At 39.2% G+C, this 18,752-nt stretch overlaps 1 long non-coding RNA gene across 3 annotated transcripts; it reads left to right on the top strand.

Moving 5' to 3' along the window:
• The first annotated feature begins 1,399 nt into the window (after positions 1 to 1,399).
• LOC145550990 (uncharacterized) lies at positions 1,400 to 4,453 on the top strand. 3 transcript variants are annotated; one of them, XR_014086752.1, is made up of 5 exons: positions 1,400 to 1,703; positions 2,006 to 2,145; positions 3,716 to 3,853; positions 3,962 to 4,064; positions 4,155 to 4,453. It is a non-coding gene; the product is annotated as an uncharacterized LOC145550990 (long non-coding RNA). The 3 variants fall into 3 exon arrangements; XR_014086751.1 differs by having other exon boundaries at positions 1,410 to 2,145; XR_014086750.1 differs by lacking the exons at positions 1,400 to 1,703; positions 2,006 to 2,145 and having other exon boundaries at positions 2,706 to 3,853.
• The last annotated feature ends 14,299 nt before the right edge of the window (positions 4,454 to 18,752 follow it).

Below are 18,752 nucleotides of genomic sequence, written 5' to 3'. Positions count from 1 at the left end.
CTTTTGAAAATAACGACCTTTAATCAAATATTAAACATACTCTTCATTACGTCCACATTTCTGTTTTTAAAAATTGTTTTTTCATTGGTCTGATGTAAAATTCTAATTCAAAATGGCATGTTTTTATTAACTAAGTGAAAAAATCATCATTTTTGTGTAGACGTGTAATTAATCTGTAAAATGCATTTAGTGATAATGTTCTTAAAAAGATTGTCTTTATGGTTCTCTATTTATTTCTTTGAGATAAATATAAATTAGCTTATCTGACACATGCCTCCAGCTTTATAAAAAAATCATAAGCATATCAATGTAGGTACTTTTTAAATAATTGAATAGTGGCATGTGTTGCTTTCCATACCTTCTGTAATCATTGATTAATATTTTAGGATTCCGTTTGTGTAACATGTGTAACATACCTAAGCTCCAGTTGCTATGGTCTAAAACCTTCTGTTAGCAGTGGAGGTGCTACAGCAATGTCTTCATTCATTCATGGCTGCTCACCTCAGATAGGTTCAGGAGCAGCTGTGACTTTTTAGTGCATCAATATGTGCTACTTCTGAGTTTTATGAAGGTAGGATATTCCGGTGAAGAAATTTAGTGCATTAACAAATGCTACTGCTAAAGGTAGATGAAGTGATTTGATGCAACAGAATGTGCTACCCTGTATACAACTGATATGCCTATTAAGGATTTAAGTACAACATGTACAATACTGCTAGATTTTATAACGTAGGATTTTCTAATAAAATAATTAGTGCACACATCTACGATAGCTTTTCATCTTAAACAGGTAGGATATTGTGATGAAGGATGTGATGTTATTCTGGTTCGTTGTGTATATAAATTATAACTCCTAAGCTCCCATTTCAGTACCGTCACTCAAAGAATGTTATTCGATGATATTTAACATTACCAGAACCTGCTACAGTTTTCAATTTGTAAACATGACGTTGGCAGTTTTAGACAGGACTGACAGACAGAGATAGCTATAGCTAGGAGGAGATGCAGAGGAATACTATACTAATACTAATACTTTAAGTGTACTTAAAGTATTAGTATACTTGAAGTATACTAATTATTAAGTGTACTACCTATAAATATATCTGAAGTATACTAAAAATACACTAGCACCAATTTCGAAATTAGAACTTTAAACACACTTAAACATAATTGTACCAAAATACACTTTTAATATGTTAAATAAAAGTATACTTTAAGTGAACAAAATATGAATGAATACGTATGAATTTTTAAGTGTCTTAATAATCTTTTACTATTTATTAAAATTGCATACAATAAAAAAATGATAATCATGATGTAATTTTTAAGAAAGTACCCAATCAATTTTCAGATGTGTGATGTGAAACCTTATAATCAACGGCATTAGCTCCAGTTCACACTACAGACCAGATGGTGGTGGTATTGCACATTTTCATTTATTTAAAAAACGCCACAAAGAGAAGAAAAAACTTGAACGCAGGGAAGATAACAGACGCTGTTCAAATTCGCCATTTTACTCGCATGATATTGTCTTAAAAGTAGAGAGGGCCTTGACAATAGTTACTAATTTTGGTCAATTCAAGCTGGTGACGTCCTAGTCCGAGTTAGACGCCAACACAACGGGACAACAACCAATGGAAATGAAATGTGTGTCACAAAAGGAGCCCAGAGGGACGAAGGCTGCTAAGTGTTGCTAGCTGGTGGTAAGTTTGCTTATTAATTATCTTTGTTTAATTATAAACAGTGCAGTAAAGATATATGACTTACGTTGATTTCTTAAATAATTATTTTATCAATTTTAGTGTGACTTGTATGATTATTACTATAGTAATCATTCAGCTTCATGTTATAACTGTATGGAGGCTGTTTGTTGCGACTTATACTTTAATTCATAAACTAACCTGGTTTAAATTAAGCTTCATAAGACAGAGAGACTTTGATATTGTGAGGTGGTTGTTGTTCTAACTCGTTCATCAATGGTTTTATCTTCAACATATGTTTGCAGTCTAAGCAAATGAAGATGAAATATGAAGCCAGAGAAAACAGGTGTTAGGAAACTAAAGACTTTTCTGTCTCAGAAGAGGCTCTAACTCCACCAGATCACCAACCAGCTCTGAGGATGAACCTTCACATCGTCTTCATGATGTAAGTTTGTTTTTATTTTTTTAATGAGGAGCTAGTGTTAAGGAAGAATTTTTATATTACAATTAAATTATCAAAACTCTGGCTCTGATTCTTCCTTTTGATCCCGGGTTCTCTCGCGTGGCCACGTGTGGGGACAGAAACACAACAATGCGTGTTGACATCACAGCATTACAGAATTTAATCCAATCAGAAGAAAGTATAAGATAGTACAGGAAACTGAAGAAACACAGATACAAACATTGTTACCTGAGACAAGAAGACAAATATCAAGGACTTCCTTGGAGAAAGAGCTGGTGCAGAAGTAAAATAAATAAGGTAGAAGCAGACTCTCTGAATTCATGGTGGTTTATGGCTTTCACAGATCAGTGTGAAAAGCTAGAACTTCCTACTGATTCTTTCCCAGACAAAGAGCAGATCGGAGATCTTGACAAACCATCTGCTTTAACTACAGTAAAATATAGATCAATAGGTCAGACTATGTTATAAATTTTAAAACTATAATTATGGTATTTCAATCAAGTCATAATAAATTCTAAAACTAACTTATTTTAAATTTATTTTCTTAACACTATCCGGCCTCCTGTGGCTCTACAGCCATCTGGTCAAAGAGAAACAGATGAATGAACCTCACAGGTAGCTGTGAAATTCTGGTTTCTCTTCTGCTCTGCCAGGAACAAATCTTTAATACTGTACTTTTAATTCAATGAAAAGTTCTCCAATAACCCAATTTGTTCTTCTGCACTCAGCATCTCCAAAGTTTAGTCCTGATATCAAACCAAAAGCAATAGATAATATCAACAGAAAATAATGAAGTACAATCCCTGTTTCCAATTAGGAATTAGAAACAAATAAGAATTAAGACATTCATTCACCATAAACCTAAGTATTTTCTAATACTAAACAAAACATTTTCATTTGATTCTAATATAGTCAGAAATAATACAATTTCAAATACATTCATCATTAACTAAATTAATTCTAAAACAGGATAATATAATTTTCAGTCAAAACATGTTATTACTAACTAAGAAAAATGTCTTACAAATTAAATGTTAGTGATTTAAAACATTTTATGTTATATTCAGTTTTTTTCACCATGTCAGATGTTAGTTTGGAAGACTTCTCATCCTGGTTACGTGAACCGACCAAAGTTCCCTTTCTCAGAGTAATTCAAGTGATACTGTCCTCCACCTTCCTGCATATGTTAATTTATGACCTCCTGTCTTTAATGATAAGACCCCAGGGGTCTGAGCCGAAATTCTCTTGCAGATCCTCTATTCTCCTTTGTACTTTAAATACTTAACCCAGCAATAGTTCTTCGGATTTTAAATCACTAACACAAACCTGTTCAAACTTAAGAAATTCGTTCTAAAAGGTTTAAACTGTGTTAAACACTAAAAATAGTCATTTTTCCTCAACACTAGCTACATTTTCAACAACAAAAACTGCTGCGTTACCAACACCAAGTGCTTAATAAACATGATTTGATTTAAAGATAACTGGACAGAATTTTCCCCCTTGTTAATCTAACATTTCTCTTTCATACATTTTATTTGTTGTTGGCTTTCAGGGCCCTGTGATGGACTGGTGACCTGTCCATGGTGAACCCTGCCTCTCATCTGATGGCTGCTGGAGATGGGCACCACCAGCCCCCCTCACCACCCTGCAAGGATCAGTGTGTTCAGATCATGGATGGAAAGATTTTAAGGTAGTTTGTCTCCTTAAGTCCACACTTAAAACAGCTTCATAGTTAATGCCAAAATCAACTGATTCTATGACATTGCTGACTATTATTTTCTACTTCTAACATAAACAGGCAAAGAAGACACCCAGAAATGTTTTTCCACTCCAGGCATCCGGTCCCAATCATCAGTTCTGATGATGTCACATACATGGCGAGTCCACAACGTCTTAAAATTGTAAGTATTATTTTTTTATTTGCCATTTTTCTGTTCTCTTCAAATACAAATACTTTCTCTGTTTAATTGCTCTGTTGTTCTTTTTTGTAGGATTCTGTAAGGTGCAGTGAACGGGAATGTTCTGTCGTTGATCCTCACTTTCATGTTTTATTGTCACACTTAAATTTTCATGTTCACGTGTTCACTTTTGATGTGTAAACTGATCATTTATGTAAAGTTCATAAAGTTGTGAGTAAAATTGGACAATTTTAAAATGTTGGTAATAAAACAAAATATTTGAATTACCTTGAACATCTTGTGTAATTAATCTTTCCATGTAATTTTAGCCTAAAACAACGTAAGTACTGTAGTGTAGTTATGCATGTCATTTACAAAATAGGTACGTAGGAATAAAGATGAATTATGAGTAATTAAAATTGTAGTTTATCAATAGCAGGAAATCAAAAATAAAAATTAAGTGTAATTTAAATACATTACTAATATATTAATAGTATATTTCAAATATATTTGAAGTATATTAAATATATATTTTTAATATGATTCTGAGACAGAATTATTACACTCAAAATATAATAATTATATCAAAAATATAATAATAAGGCTCTGAAATATGATATTTAAAAAGTATACTTTAAGTACACCAAGTACACTTGAAGTTGTTCCAAAAAGGTACGTATAGTAAAAAATACTATTAGTTGTAATTTAATACTATTTAAACACTACTAAAGTATACTAAGCACAAAATTTGTTGTTCCAAAATAGTATAGTTTAAGTACATTGATAAAAGTATACTAAAGTATACTTTTTTTTCACCTGGGAGGGAAGTCTGGGCTTCTGTGCTTAGGCTGATACCCCTGCAACCTGACCACGGATAAGCAGAAGAACATGGATTGATGGAGTACAATGTGTAATTGTTAGCAGGTGCGCGGTAGAGGGGGGGAAAGTGATGACAATTCTAGGGGTCCTGACCAACAGGGGGCCCTCCACAATTTAATTATTTATTTTTTGTTCAAAGAAATAAAAAATAAAAAACATTGGGGCCCTGTCAATTACAAAATTAATCATATTGTATTTTCAAAGATTGTTTTTAGCAGTAAACATTTAATGTTCCCACTCCCATATCATAAAACACACATCCATATTTGCCCTGAGCCCCCCAACACCCTGTGTTAAATGGTTCATTCCTGCTTGGAGCGCTTCAGAGTGACGCTGTTCAGCTGCAGTCAGTGGAAGACATGAACAACTGTGGCAGTTACTATGCTGCTAAGAAACGTTATAAAATCAGGTTTTCAAAAAAGAGAGAGGGAGAAAGAGAAAAAGGCAAGAGTGTTAATTTATAACCCAGTTTTTCTCCGAGAGGTGAGTAGACTGTGTGAGATGATCAACCATTTAGCATAATTAGTTTAGCTACAGGCTGCTGTTTGCCTCCATTTGATTAGCATTTAATGAGTTAAGGAAAGAAATTACCAACATATTCATATATTTAACTTGTCCCTTGTACCGTTTACCACTTAACAGATGAGTCAGTCAGCAGCAGACCCATGTCCCTCCTGACCCGTCCACTCATGAGTGAAATTAAAGCTGCAGTACGTAACTTTGATATAAATATATTTTTTTTCTGCATATTTGTTAAAACTGTCATTATGTTGTGACAGTATGGCATGAGAGGTAATCTGTGAAAAATCTATTTCCTCTGCTTTCTCCCAGTGATAGAAACAACCAGTGAGTGGCAGGAAAGTTTTAGTGCTGTCAATCACCATCTCATGTGGTGCTGCTCATCCTTCCTGCACCTCGATTTGTGTCGTGCTGCAGCTAGCATAGCACAAAACTGTGAATGCTCAGTTTAGTTAGCATAGCTACCAATGATGGCAGATAAACGGTTTCTTGCAATGATAAGTTGTTTCTCCACCATTAGCACATTTAGCAGTGAGTCAATGAGGCTAATTGACAGTGCTAGGAGCGTCCTACTAGTTCTGATTGGTTGCTTTGGTCGGAATGCTGCATTACTTTAACCAGTAATAATTCAGGAAGGAGATGGAGGAGATTGATCTTTTCACAGATTATCTGTCTCATAACAAACTGCTACAACATCGTGACATCTTTAACAATTATGGAGAAAACATATTTTATTAAAGTTACATACAGCAGCTTGAATAAAATGCTACTACATAGCATTTTTGAGAAGTCTGGATTGCTTCATGTGTATTTTGCACGTTGCTTTTGACTGTTGCTCATGGGGAGACATTTCAGTATCTAAAACTAATAGAAAAAATTTAAGCAACCTACTTCAATACTGGATGTGGACTGTTGGATGTTAAATTCATGAACAGTAAATATTGTGCTAATTATCAGAATTGAATCAAATAAAGCAAGGCAGATGCAAGCCTTTAAAATTGTGACGCTTTTTATGGGTCAAATAGACTCAAAAAACTGTAATAGCAGCTGTGCATGGGGGCCCAAACACATTTTTTGTCAGGGAGCCCATGATTCCTGGAGGCGCCCCTGATTGTAAGATAATAATAATTCTGGGATAGACAGGAAGAATGTTTGTGGATGATGTCTTACTTTCAATAGAAAAACTTTACGTGTTATGTCTGCCTTATAGAGCTTCTTCAGTGTAATATGAATAGACAGTGGGTCATACTGCCGTTAGCTTCATGCTGACCAGCAGCTGCTGCTTTAAACACGGATCAATTCTAAGACCCACCATCAGAAACGTAACTTGCATCATTTTCCAGTGCTTTTAAGGCAGCTACTCACAGGCCTGGTTTCAAGATAAACATAACCTTCATGACTCCCTGTAATTGTCTCTTGAACAGTTCAGACAAACTGGCTGAATAAACGAAGCCTCTCAATAGTGTCTCCTTGTCACTCCAGTGACAGTTACTTTAAAGGGACTGAAAAACATGTTTTTCATTCCTATTCTCAAGAAAACCTTTTTATACTTATGTTTTTCTTTTTTCTTCCTTGCTTGATCTTGGGTGACTCTGTCTTTTCTTCTCTGTGGGATAAATTGATGGCAGTGCAGGAGTTAATTGTAAAGGCATGTGTTTGCCTTCCTGATGGAGAGTGGATGTGGATCAGGATGGGGTCAATGTTCACAATGACATGTTTTTTCTCTTGGCACTGTAAACGGAGAAGAGGCCATGGGAGAGTGCTGAAATCAGGGTGAAAACAAGTTCTACCAAAGCATTTACACCTATTCCTATACAGCAGTCAATAAAAGAGAAAAATAATCTTAAACATCAGAGAGGATAACAGATCCATTGGAGCTTCACAGAAACCTAGAGTTAAGATCCAGGGGACACAAAGAGCATGTGGGCATGAATAAAGCTTTGCCTTGCAGCAAACACAGAAACAGTCTTCAAAAGTTCAATCCTTGACAATGTCTAAAACGGTCATTTATTAATTAATACACCCTCAAGAATTCAAGAATCCTGATTAACCTCTCCATAAGATGTTTACATACAAGACTTTTAACATCCCATTGATGTAAAATAAACAAACAAGGGTGGAAAATGGGGGTAAATACAACGTTGTGTAATTTTTCACCACTCCTATCAGAATACAGTTAAACTCATATTACCTTCATGGTGAAATAATTTTAGGTATTTTCCTGAAACATTGAATTCATATTCACTAGATATATAAACTTTTGAGGCTTTTATCTAAGGAATAAAAGTGATATTCTTCAAATGAAAACACCACGATGAAACCTCAGTTTCCTGCCATTGATTCATATAAGATGCAAAACTTATTGCAAACATTGATGTTACACTCTGTCACTACATTTTTTTTGTTATTTTAAAACTATATAGTTGTTGAAAATGTAACTTTCCTGTAAATCTGTAAATTGAAATTGTGGAAGAGTTTGCTCCTCTATTTCCTGACCCAAATTCAGGAACAAGAATGTTTTCACAAGGTTTTATTTGTCATGATTTTATTTTGATTCCGTCATGATGGACTTTACTAATTTTGCCCACATGCAAGAACACCACCGGAGACAAATTAACAGTAATAAAACGTTTATTTACAAAGAATAAATAATCAGATGTGGATCGGGCCATAGGACTGAATGGCCGCACCACGGCACACTGAGGAGACAATGGGGAAGATGGTGAGTTCAAGGTTGTCGGAATTCAGATGATTTGTTGGCGGTAAGTTTACTAATTTACTTGAGCTGTGTGTATCAACGGCGTGGGAGAAGCAGTGTTGGTCCTAGGGTTCTTTAAAGCCTCTGGGATTCTTTCTCCATGGGGTTTGGTGATTTGACCAGCAAGGCGGAGCGGCTGGCAGAGGAATGGTGAGCGGCATTGGAGGACGGACAGGTAGGCTTACACTTGAAGGCTGCAGTGAGTCGGTGGAACGACCGGTTGGAACTCCAAAATGGCAGGCAGAAACAACGGATACAGGTGAGTCTTGGAGCTCGGGCATCGACCATCAAGGGTTGACACTCTGGCGTCGAAATACCGGCGTTCCACCTCTCTTAAGCTGCCGGTAACAAGATGATTGATCCCCGGTGTCAGGATGACGTCTTAGAAGGAGCCCACCGCTCAGCCGCCTCTCGAACTCCATCTAGTGGGGAATAAAATGAACAGCCGCCCCAAGAAACCCCAGAACCTAACAGTGCCTCCCCCTCAACGTTCGCCACCTGGTGGCCGAGAGGAGCAGGAGGGAAGGGAGGACCGATAAGCAGAAATCATGTCGGGGTCTACAATAAAAGAACCAGGGACCCACATTCGGTCCTCCGGACCGTAGCCCTCCCAATCAATGAAGTATTGCTATCCTCTACCTCACCGACAGGAGTCCACGATCCGGCGCACAGTGTAGGCAGGATGACCCGCAATGTCTCGGGCAGGAGGTGGGGGCTCGGAAGGAGGTCTCAAGGTGCTGGACAGAACTGGTTTAACCTGAGAGACGTGGAAGATGGGATGGATGTGGAGGGTGGCCGGAAGACGAAGACGGACAGCGGACGGACTGATTGATGGTTTCTATCTCAAATGGCCCAATAAACCTGGGAGAAAGCTTTTTGGACATAGACTTCAAGGGAATATTCTGTGTGGACAACCAAACCTTCTGTCCAGGAGTGTAGGTGGGGGCAGGCATCCGTTTGCGGTCGGCAAACCTCTTATTGCTGAGGGTGGTGTTTTTGAGGGCTTCTGAGGTGAGTCTTCAAACGTTCTTACAGCGGCAGATGTGATGTTATACTGAAGTGACCGAGATGAGAGATTTGTCAGAGGAGAGTAACGGTGGTTACATTAAATACATAAGCTAAATTATGGAGACCTCGAATGGGGACAAACTGGTAGCTGCAGAGATGTGACAGTTATGAGCATATTCCACCCACTGCAAAAACTGAGCCCAATCACAGGGATTGGAGGACGTGAAACAATGGAGGGTAGACTCCAATTCCTGATTGAGTCTCTGTACCTGACCGTTTGATTGGGGATGATACCTGGACGTCAACAAAACCTTCGCACCAAGAGTTGAGCAGAACTGTTTCCAGACTTGGGAAATAAACTGAAGACCTCTGTCAGAAAGAATTTCTGCTGGAGCACCGTGTAAACGAAAAACATGTTTCACCAGGAGCTGGGCAGTCTGGAAAGCCGTAGGCAGTTTTTGAAGAGCAACCAAATGACAAGACTTGGAGAACCGGTCAATAACAGTGAGTATGGTTGTCATACCTCTGGATGGCGGGAGACCAGTGACAAAGTCCAATGCGATGTGGGACCATGGACGCCTGGGGTAGGGAGTGGTTGGAAGAGACCAGTGACGTGCGGTGAGGTTCATAGCTGGTGAGGCACCGACTTAATTGTAATCGGATTTACAAATCTAGACCCCTGCATGTTATTGTTTACATAAGGAAATTTCACGCATGCGTATGTGGTGGCATGGTGTTCCACCCTCCTCCACTCTGTGCACCGTTGATTGGTGGGCGGGCCGCTGCAGGGTGTGTGCGTCTTTGTTTCTCCCACTGTTGCTACGGTCGGCGGCTACATGTCGGCTTGTGGGTTTGGTCGACTCGTCTGCGATCGTAAGTGGCAGTTTTTCTATCCGTGGCTGAGATCATGGTTGGATTTTGGGTGCTACACCTGTCGTGCGTTTCTGCAGTGTTGCTCTGATGGCGTTGCCGGCTGCAGCTGGGGGTTGCTGCGGCGTGCGGCTTCCGTCTGGTCCTCACTTGCTGACCCGCTTTTTCCTGGGTTAGGCTGTGTTTCCACCCCTGGGTAAGCTACCTTCTATTTAGCTTTTGATTTCTTTTATCTGGATCCACCGTTAATTTGTTTTCCGTTTCAAGCAACTGATTGTTTGGAGCTGCAGCGCTTTAGACGCTCTGCTGTCTTGTCTCCCCGTTGTTTGTTTGAGCCGCTCTCAACTGAACCCGTTGTGGATTGGGCAGGCTGTGAGGGCAGGGCATTACTCCCCTGGCCCCATCAAAGGGCATTTGGAACTTAATGACGACAACAATTTATTGCGTTGTTTGAATTGTTTTTTCTTATAGTTTTGTTTTGTGATTGAAGTATTAATTGTTTTTTTATTTTTATTCATTTCTTTTTGCGTTGCATGGTTTCTTTTTGTTTGACTAATTTCTTTTGCATTACATGTTTTATTTTATTTCTTTTGGAATAATTGAACTTGTCTGTCCTTTTTCTGTTTGTGTTTATTTTGTTCCAGGGACTGAGTAGTGGGGCTGAAGCCACGTTTTTAAAAAGAAGAAATGTTTTAAAGAATTGTTTAATAAAATATTGTGCACTGATAAGTCTGTGTTCGGGTGCATCTTGTCACTTTTAAAAAGATCTCCACCTGCTGGTCACACGTACAATGCTGGAGGGCAAAAAGACTATTCTTTAACATGTGAAGCTTAGCCGCGTCACCGCTGCAGAATAATTCTGTTATCGCAATCAAACTTAGACATGTAGATATTATTAATTTCGTGCTTTGCTTAACAGCAAAGGGAGAAACCGTTAAAGTACAACTCAAAACCACGTCTTTCTCGCTCTCTGTATCAGCGCAGGTTCTGTATGGCTAGATCGCTGTAACTGTCTCTTACTCTGCAGTTGTGGAGTCACAATGTCTGGGTTCATGAGCGCCCCTAGCAATGAGGCACGAGAACTGCCTGCCTCACCTCGTATCTGTTCTCTGCCGTTTCTGATCGCTCCTCAGCACACAAAACACGTTACACACACAGTTGGTGACAATAAAAACACAGTACATTAAATACATAAGCTAAATTATGGAAAATCTGTTCATACATTAAATGTTTTTAACCATTTTATTGGCGACGTACAGACAGGAGGAGCATGCTCTCATAGAATGGCAACTGGTGCAGTTGGCGAGAGGTTGCGCAATCCCAGGTGAGGCTCAGCTCGCTGCTGCATCACCAGCTTAGCTTCTGAGCATTTGAATGGGAAAATGCGAAAATTCAGCGATTTTGAAGAAAAATAACATCAGACTTGGTTAAATTAAATGAAAAATAGGTATTTTATAGTACAAACCACTGGGTGAAAATATCTTTATAAATGATTTTATTATTATATATTATTTTTCCATGATGACAGGTGAGGCTCTGCCTCACCTGCCTCCCCTGACCGCACGTCACTGGAAGAGACCTGATGGTGCTTGATGAGTGGGTTTATTGCGAGAACCGATTGTGCAGGCCAGAACGAACTCCTTGACGTCCTTATGGACAGACAGCCACCAGAATCTGCGATTTATCAGGGCGACAGTTCCGACTCGTACCTGGGTGTGCAGAGAACTTTGAGGCATGGATCCAGTGGAGGAAACGGGCTCGAGCTGAAGAGGGTAAGTAGATCTTTCTGGTGCAGGTTCAGATTGGTGGGCCTGTTTAATAATGTCCTCCATCTCCCAGGTGACAGCTGCCACAGTGCATCTCGGAGGAAGGATACAGGCCGGGACCTTGTCCGCATCGTCAGAAACATACAGACGGTATAGAGCGTCGGGCTTTGTATTGCGAGAACTTGGGCGATAGAAAATGGAAATATTGAACCGGGAGAAAAACAGGGACCAACGGGACTGGCGTGGATTAAGTTGTCTGGCAGAGCAAAGGTGAGAGATTTTTGTGATCTGTTCAAACCAAAATGGGATGTGTAGCCCCCTCCAGCCAGTGCCTCCATTCCTCCAGCGCCAATTTAATAGCCAGCTACTCTCGGTCTCCAACATCGTAGTTGCGTTCTGGTGGTGATAATCTGCGAGAAAAGAAGGTACATGGGTGAGTTTTATGGACAGCACTGCGCCAACCCCAGAGTCGGAGGCATCGACCTCCACAATAAACTGGCGACTGGGGTCAGGTTGGACGAGGACTGGAGCTTGAGAAAGCAATGACTTACGTTTCTTGAACGCTACATCAGCAGCGGGTGTCCAGTGGAAGGTGGTCTTGGTGGATGTGAGAGCTGTTAGAGGTAAGGCTGTTTGACTGTAGTTTCGGATGAAACGACAATAAAAATTGGCGAACTCGAGGAACCTCTGCAGCTGTTTGCGTGTTTGTGGAGTTGGCCAGTCTAGAACTGCCTTGATCTTTGGTTGGCCGTACCTGTACCCAGGAAAGAAACAAAGGGTTTGTGAAACTCACACTTTTCAGCTTTCACGTATAACTTGTTTTCCAGGAGTCTTTGTAGCACAAGGCGGACATGTGTCTTGTGCCAGGGACTTAGAGTAAATCAGAATGTCATCTAGATGGACAAAAACAAAGATGTTGATGAAATCTCGGAGAACGTCGTTAACTAGAGCTTGAAAGCATGCTGGAGCATTAGTTAGCCCAAATGGCATCACCAAATACTCATAATGACCAACGTCGTTTTCCACTCATCTCCTTCTTTAATGCAGAGAAGGTGACAGGCATTGCGCAGATCAAGTTTTGAGAAAATAGTGGCACCATGAACTGGCTCAAAAGCGGAAGACAAGAGAGGCAACGGATATTTATTTTTAACGATGATTTGGTTTAACCCACGGAAATTGATGCAGGGCCTGAGAGAACCATCCTTCTTTCCCACAAAAAAAAATCCAGCTCCTACTGGAGACGAGGAAGATCGAATTATACCTGCTGCCATTGACTCTTTAATGTATTTCTCCATTGTGTCTCGCTCAGGGCGAGAAATGTTGTAAAACCGGCTAGATGGTAACAGAGCTCTGGGCAGTAAGTCAAAGAAGCAGTCATAAGGGCGATGTGGTGGAAGAGAGCAGGCTTTGGTCTTACTGAAAACGGGTGTAAGATCATGATATTCAGCTGGAACGGAGGACAGGTCAGGAGGGTCAGCCGCTTGGCAGCTTGCCGGCGACGGACCTGGGAGAACAACGGAATGAAGACAGGTGGAGTGGCAGTGATTTGACCAAGACTCAATGTTTCTTTTAGACCAACAGATATGTGGATTGTGAAGCGTTAACAAGTCAAAACCCAGAACGATAGGGGCATTAGCTGAAGGAAAAACAAAAAATGAGATTTGTTCTCTGTGGTTACCAGAAATGACAAGGTGAACAGGTTTAGTCATGTGTGTGACCTGTCGCAGACGTCTTCCGATTAAGGTGGAAACCCGAAGGGGAAAAGGTAAAGGGACAGTTTCAATGGCAAGTTGTTTAACTAGCTGAGAGTCAATTAAAGAGCGTTCACAAACAGAGTCGACCATGACAGACAAAGGGGTGTTATGAGTGCCATAAATCAATTCTGTGGTAAGTAACAGGCGAGGTATATTCTTTTCATTACTCTGACCCACCAGATGCCTGACCTTTACTGGTGGGTCCTGAGGTTTAACTTCTTAGGACATTGGACGATGAAATGTCCTGAAACTCCATAGTAGAGACAAAGTCGGCCCATGACGCGCTTCTGGCGCTCCTCCGGTGATAACCGGGTGTGTCCTATCTGCATGGGCTTGGGTTCTGGCAGGTTTGGCTGAGGAGGACGTAGAGAAACGATCGGAGCAGCTCTTGTATGCAAGGATCTTTGAGATCTTTCTTTGTTTCTTGACCAAATTCTATTATCTATTCGGACTGTTAACTTTATCAATTCCTCAAGACTGTCAGGTTCATCTAATGTGGTAAGCTCGTCCTTAATTGCCTTGTTAAGGGCATGAAAATAAGCACTTTTGAGAGCTGAGTCGTTCCAGCTAGATGCTGCAGCCCTAATGCAAAAATCTATGGCGAATATGTTGGGTGCAGTTTGAAATAAGAAATGTAAAATGTGATAATACATTTTTGTGTTTATTTGATTCCTATTCAAGAGACTTTGATAAGAATGACTATATATAGGCGGCTACAGAGTATCTTTATTTCCATTTTTAGTTGGTGGCGTGCCTCTGGATTTTTTCAATTAAAACAGTGTACCTTGACTCAAAAATGGTTGAAAAACACTGACTTAAAGAGACTGAACGCAGAAATAATATTTTTTACAGGAAACTCATTTGAAAATAGCAGACCATATCAGGCTTAAGAGGAATTGGATTGGACAGAGTTTCCACTCTTAACTTTAATAATAAGGCACGAGGGGCAGTCATCCTGATCCACAAAAAAATATTGTTTACACCATCTCGGGTGACCCCCAGGGACGATTTGTGATGGTATCTGGGTCGCTGTTTAACTCTCCTGTAATTCTAGCTAGTATTTATGCCCCAAACTGGGATGATGTGGGCTTTATACATAAACTCACTTCTCTTTTCCCAGACTTAAATAGACATAGTCTTATTCTATCGGGGGACTTCAACACGGTTATGGACCCAGCTATGGACCGCTCTAGCCCTAGAAATTTAACTTGCTCTAAAATGTCTCTTGCTCTTGGTGAGTTTGCTGATAAGGCAGGTTGGGTTGACCCATGGAGGTTCTTTAATCCTAACAAAAAAGAATTCTCCTACTTCTCACATGTTCACCACACGTACAGTCGTATCAATTTTTTCCTCATTGACAAGACACTTCTCCCTTTTACAAAGAGAATTGAATACAATACTATTGTTGAATCTGACCATGCGCCTGTCTCCCTGGATATTTTGTTCTCTCAAAATGTCACACAACCAAGAATTTGGAGTTTAGACACATCCTTACTATCAGACAGTCATTTCTGTGAATTCATTGGTAAAGAAATAGATGAGTTTATATACTTTAACAGATCTGATTCCATATCCCCATCCATATTGTGGGAAACACTTAAAGTAGTTATAAGAGGGAAGATAATTTCTTATTCTATTTCACAGAGTAAGGAAAGAAAGCAAAAAGCAAACGATCTCTTGGTATCATTAAGACAAATTGACCAACAATATTCTACCACCCCAACACCTGAGTTATATAAAGAAAGGGTTACATTGATGACCCAATATGACCTATTGTCAACAGAAATAACTGAAAAACACCAACTTTGGTTAAAAGGACAATATTATGAGCATGGGGATAAAGCAGGCCGTCTTTTGGCTTATCAGCTTAAATGTAAATCAGCATCCCGTCTAATACCTCAGATACGTAATACTCCACAATCCTTCACTGTAGACCCAATAGAGATAAACAACATCTTTAAGGATTTCTATTCCAAACTATACACATCTTGTTCCCCGCAAGATAAATCCAAAATGATTACCTTTTTAGATAATATTGATATACCACAAGTAGATACGCAAGCCAAAGACAGCCTTGAGGAAGCCATAAAGCTACAAGAGATTATTGATTCCATTCATAAAATGCAAAGTGGCAAATCACCTAGACCTGACGGTTATACCATTGAGTTTTATAAAAAAATTTCTCTTCAACTTGCTCCCCTGCTACTTGAGATGTTCAATCACTCCTTTAATCAGAACCATTTACCACAAACCCTAACAGAGGCTTCCATTTCACTTCTTTTAAAGCCAGGCAAGGACCCAAATGATTGTGGCTCATATTGACCTATATCTTTGCTTAATGTTGATGTCAAAGTTTTAGCCAAACTGCTAGCATCAAGGCTAGAGAATGTTGTACCCAACATCATCTCAACAGAACAAACCGGTTTTATAAAGGGTCGTCAGTCTTTCACAAATATTCGCAAACTTTTAAATGTCATTTATTCTCCTGCGTCTGGGGAGATTCCTGAAGTAGTTGCCTCTCTGGACGCGGAAAAAGCATTTGACCGAGTGGAATTTAATTATTTGTTTGCTGTACTGGAAAAATTTATAACCTGGATACGTTTGTTATATACATCACTGTGGAGTATCCTCCATCTTTTCCTCAGTGTTAGTATTTAAGTGTTTCATATAATATATTTAGAATTTCACTTTTTCTATGGTGGTGGTTATTGCATTAGGTTGTTTACTAATTTGGGTGCACACAGTTAGTAAACACCTTATGTTATTTAAGATCATTAATAATTTGTTTTGCTGAGTTTAAGGACTGGCTGGCAGAAGGGGGTTGGCTCAAAAGAAAACCAGGAAGTGGAACAATCCATCAGGCTGCTGGAAGCAGGGGACTTGATGTGAAACAATCTGCCTCTCTCCACTAATAGCATAGCCTTTCTCCACTAATGGCATAATTGCTAAAACCTTTTTGGTATTAGGTTATTTTGGTTTTTATAGTTGTGATAAAGTTAAAATGTTTTAGTTTAAATTAGTCATTTATGTTTATACATTATTTGTCTTTGTCTCCTTCCCTACCCCTCCTCGTTTGTGTAGGCTAGCCTGTTTGTATAAATTCCCCTGTGTGTTCATTGTTAAGTCAGTCTTTGGTTTGTTATCTTGAGTTATGTTGCCTCAGTTGATTTCTTTTGGGCCCATTTTTGTTATATTTTTTAGATTTGTTGTTGAACCTTTTTGTTAAGATATTCTTTGGAAAAAATAAATAGAAAATATTTTTTTATATATGCCTTTGTCCTTTTGTTTTACTGGTCGGACCGTCACAATCACCCAAAGCATCTGTTCTTACAAATAAGATATCTTCCCATTTATTTTCTCTCTCAAGGAGCACACGCCAGGGTTGCCCTCTTAGCCCACTCTTATTTGCATTAGCTATTGAGCCTTTATCAATAAAATTAAGGACAACCCCCAATTTCTTTGGTATTCGTAGGTTTGATACCGAACATAAAATTTCTTTATACGCTGATGACTTACTTTTGTATATTTCTGACCCAGTATCATGTATTCCTAGTATTGTCAATATTCTTAATGACTTTGGAAGTTTTTCAGGTTACAAATTAAACTTCTCTAAAAGTGAATGCTTCCCAATTAACTATTTTGCCTTTCAGCTACCAGACAATGCACTCCCCTTTCATATATCAAAGTCCAGATTTAAATATTTAGGCATACACATCACCCGTACCTTCTCTGATCTCTATGGAAAGAATTTCAAACCTCTCTTGCTTAAACTGGAGGCTGATTTTTAGAGATGGTCCGGTCTCTGCTTCTCTCTTCCGGGTAGAGTTAACTATAAAAATGAATGTATTACCCCGTATTTTGTATTTGTTTCAGTGTCTCCCAATATTTCTGTCTAAGTCTTTTTTCCAGTCTTTAAATAAATTATTCTCCTCTTTTCTCTGGGCAAATAAAAATGCTAGAGTTCGCAGAGAGTTTCTAGAAAGGCCCAGAGATAAAGGTGGTCTGGCTTTACCTAATATGAGAAACTATTACTGGGCATCTAATATCCAAAAAATTATATATTGGTATCAAAGTCCGCAGCTGGATTGGTGTAGGATTGAAGCAAACGCCTGCACCTCTTCCTCACTTTCTGCTTTGGTCACTACCGGATTACCACTTTCACCCTCTAAATTCACCCATAATCCTGTAGTATCTTCCTCTCTTAGGATATGGATACAATTCAGACAACATTTTAATCTAAAATAATTTTCTATATATAGCCCTATTTGTAAAAATCACCTTTTCCCGGCTGCCAGGATGGATCACACCTTCGCTCTATGGAGGAGGAATGGTTTGGAAACTTGTGACCATTTTTATAAAGATGGTGTTTTTGCCAACTTCACTGACCTTTCGGCCAAATTCCAATTACAAAAAACTGATCTTTTCAGATATTTCCAGGTCCGTCATTTTATTCAAAGTCAAAGTCCAGTATTTCCTGCCTCTCCAGCAGACTCGGGGCTTGAGAGGATTTTGCGTAACCCTTTGTATCTCAGGAGGCACATTGCAAACATCTCAAATATAATAACATCTCTTCAGGAAACAACACTAGATGAGCTTAGAATTGCATGGTCTGAAGAACTTGGTTCTGTTATTTCTGAACATTTCTGGGAACGTGCTCTGGAAAGAATCAATGGAACATCGTCCTGTGCACGGCTTAGACTTATACAGTTAAAAGTCCTCCATAGAACTTACTATACCAAATCTAAACTCTCAAGAATTTATAAGGACATTGATGACAGGTGTGAGCGGTGTCATTCTGCTACTGCAAATATGAACCATATGTTTTGGAATTGCCCGAAATTAACCGAATTTTGGTCATCCATCTGTAAAACACTGAATGATGCATTTAATACCAAAATCAAACTGTTTGCAGGAATGGCCATCTTTGGAGTATTGTTTGAGGAGCACATGCTATCCACTGATCAAATGAATGCGTTCGCCTTTGCTTCCTTGGTAACCCGTAGACTTATAGTCTTACTCTGGAAATCCTCTGAACCACCTAAAGTCTCGGTTTGGCTCACTGATTTAATATTTCTCTTGAAATTAGAAAAAATTAAATACTTTATTAGAGGCTCAACAAGACAATTTCACAGGGTGT

This window comes from Poecilia reticulata, chromosome 3 (genome assembly GCF_904066995.2).
Source record: "Poecilia reticulata chromosome 3, P_reticulata-male-v2, whole genome shotgun sequence".
NCBI lineage: Eukaryota > Metazoa > Chordata > Actinopteri > Cyprinodontiformes > Poeciliidae > Poecilia > Poecilia reticulata.
This window is presented reverse-complemented; position numbering and strand designations above follow the sequence as displayed.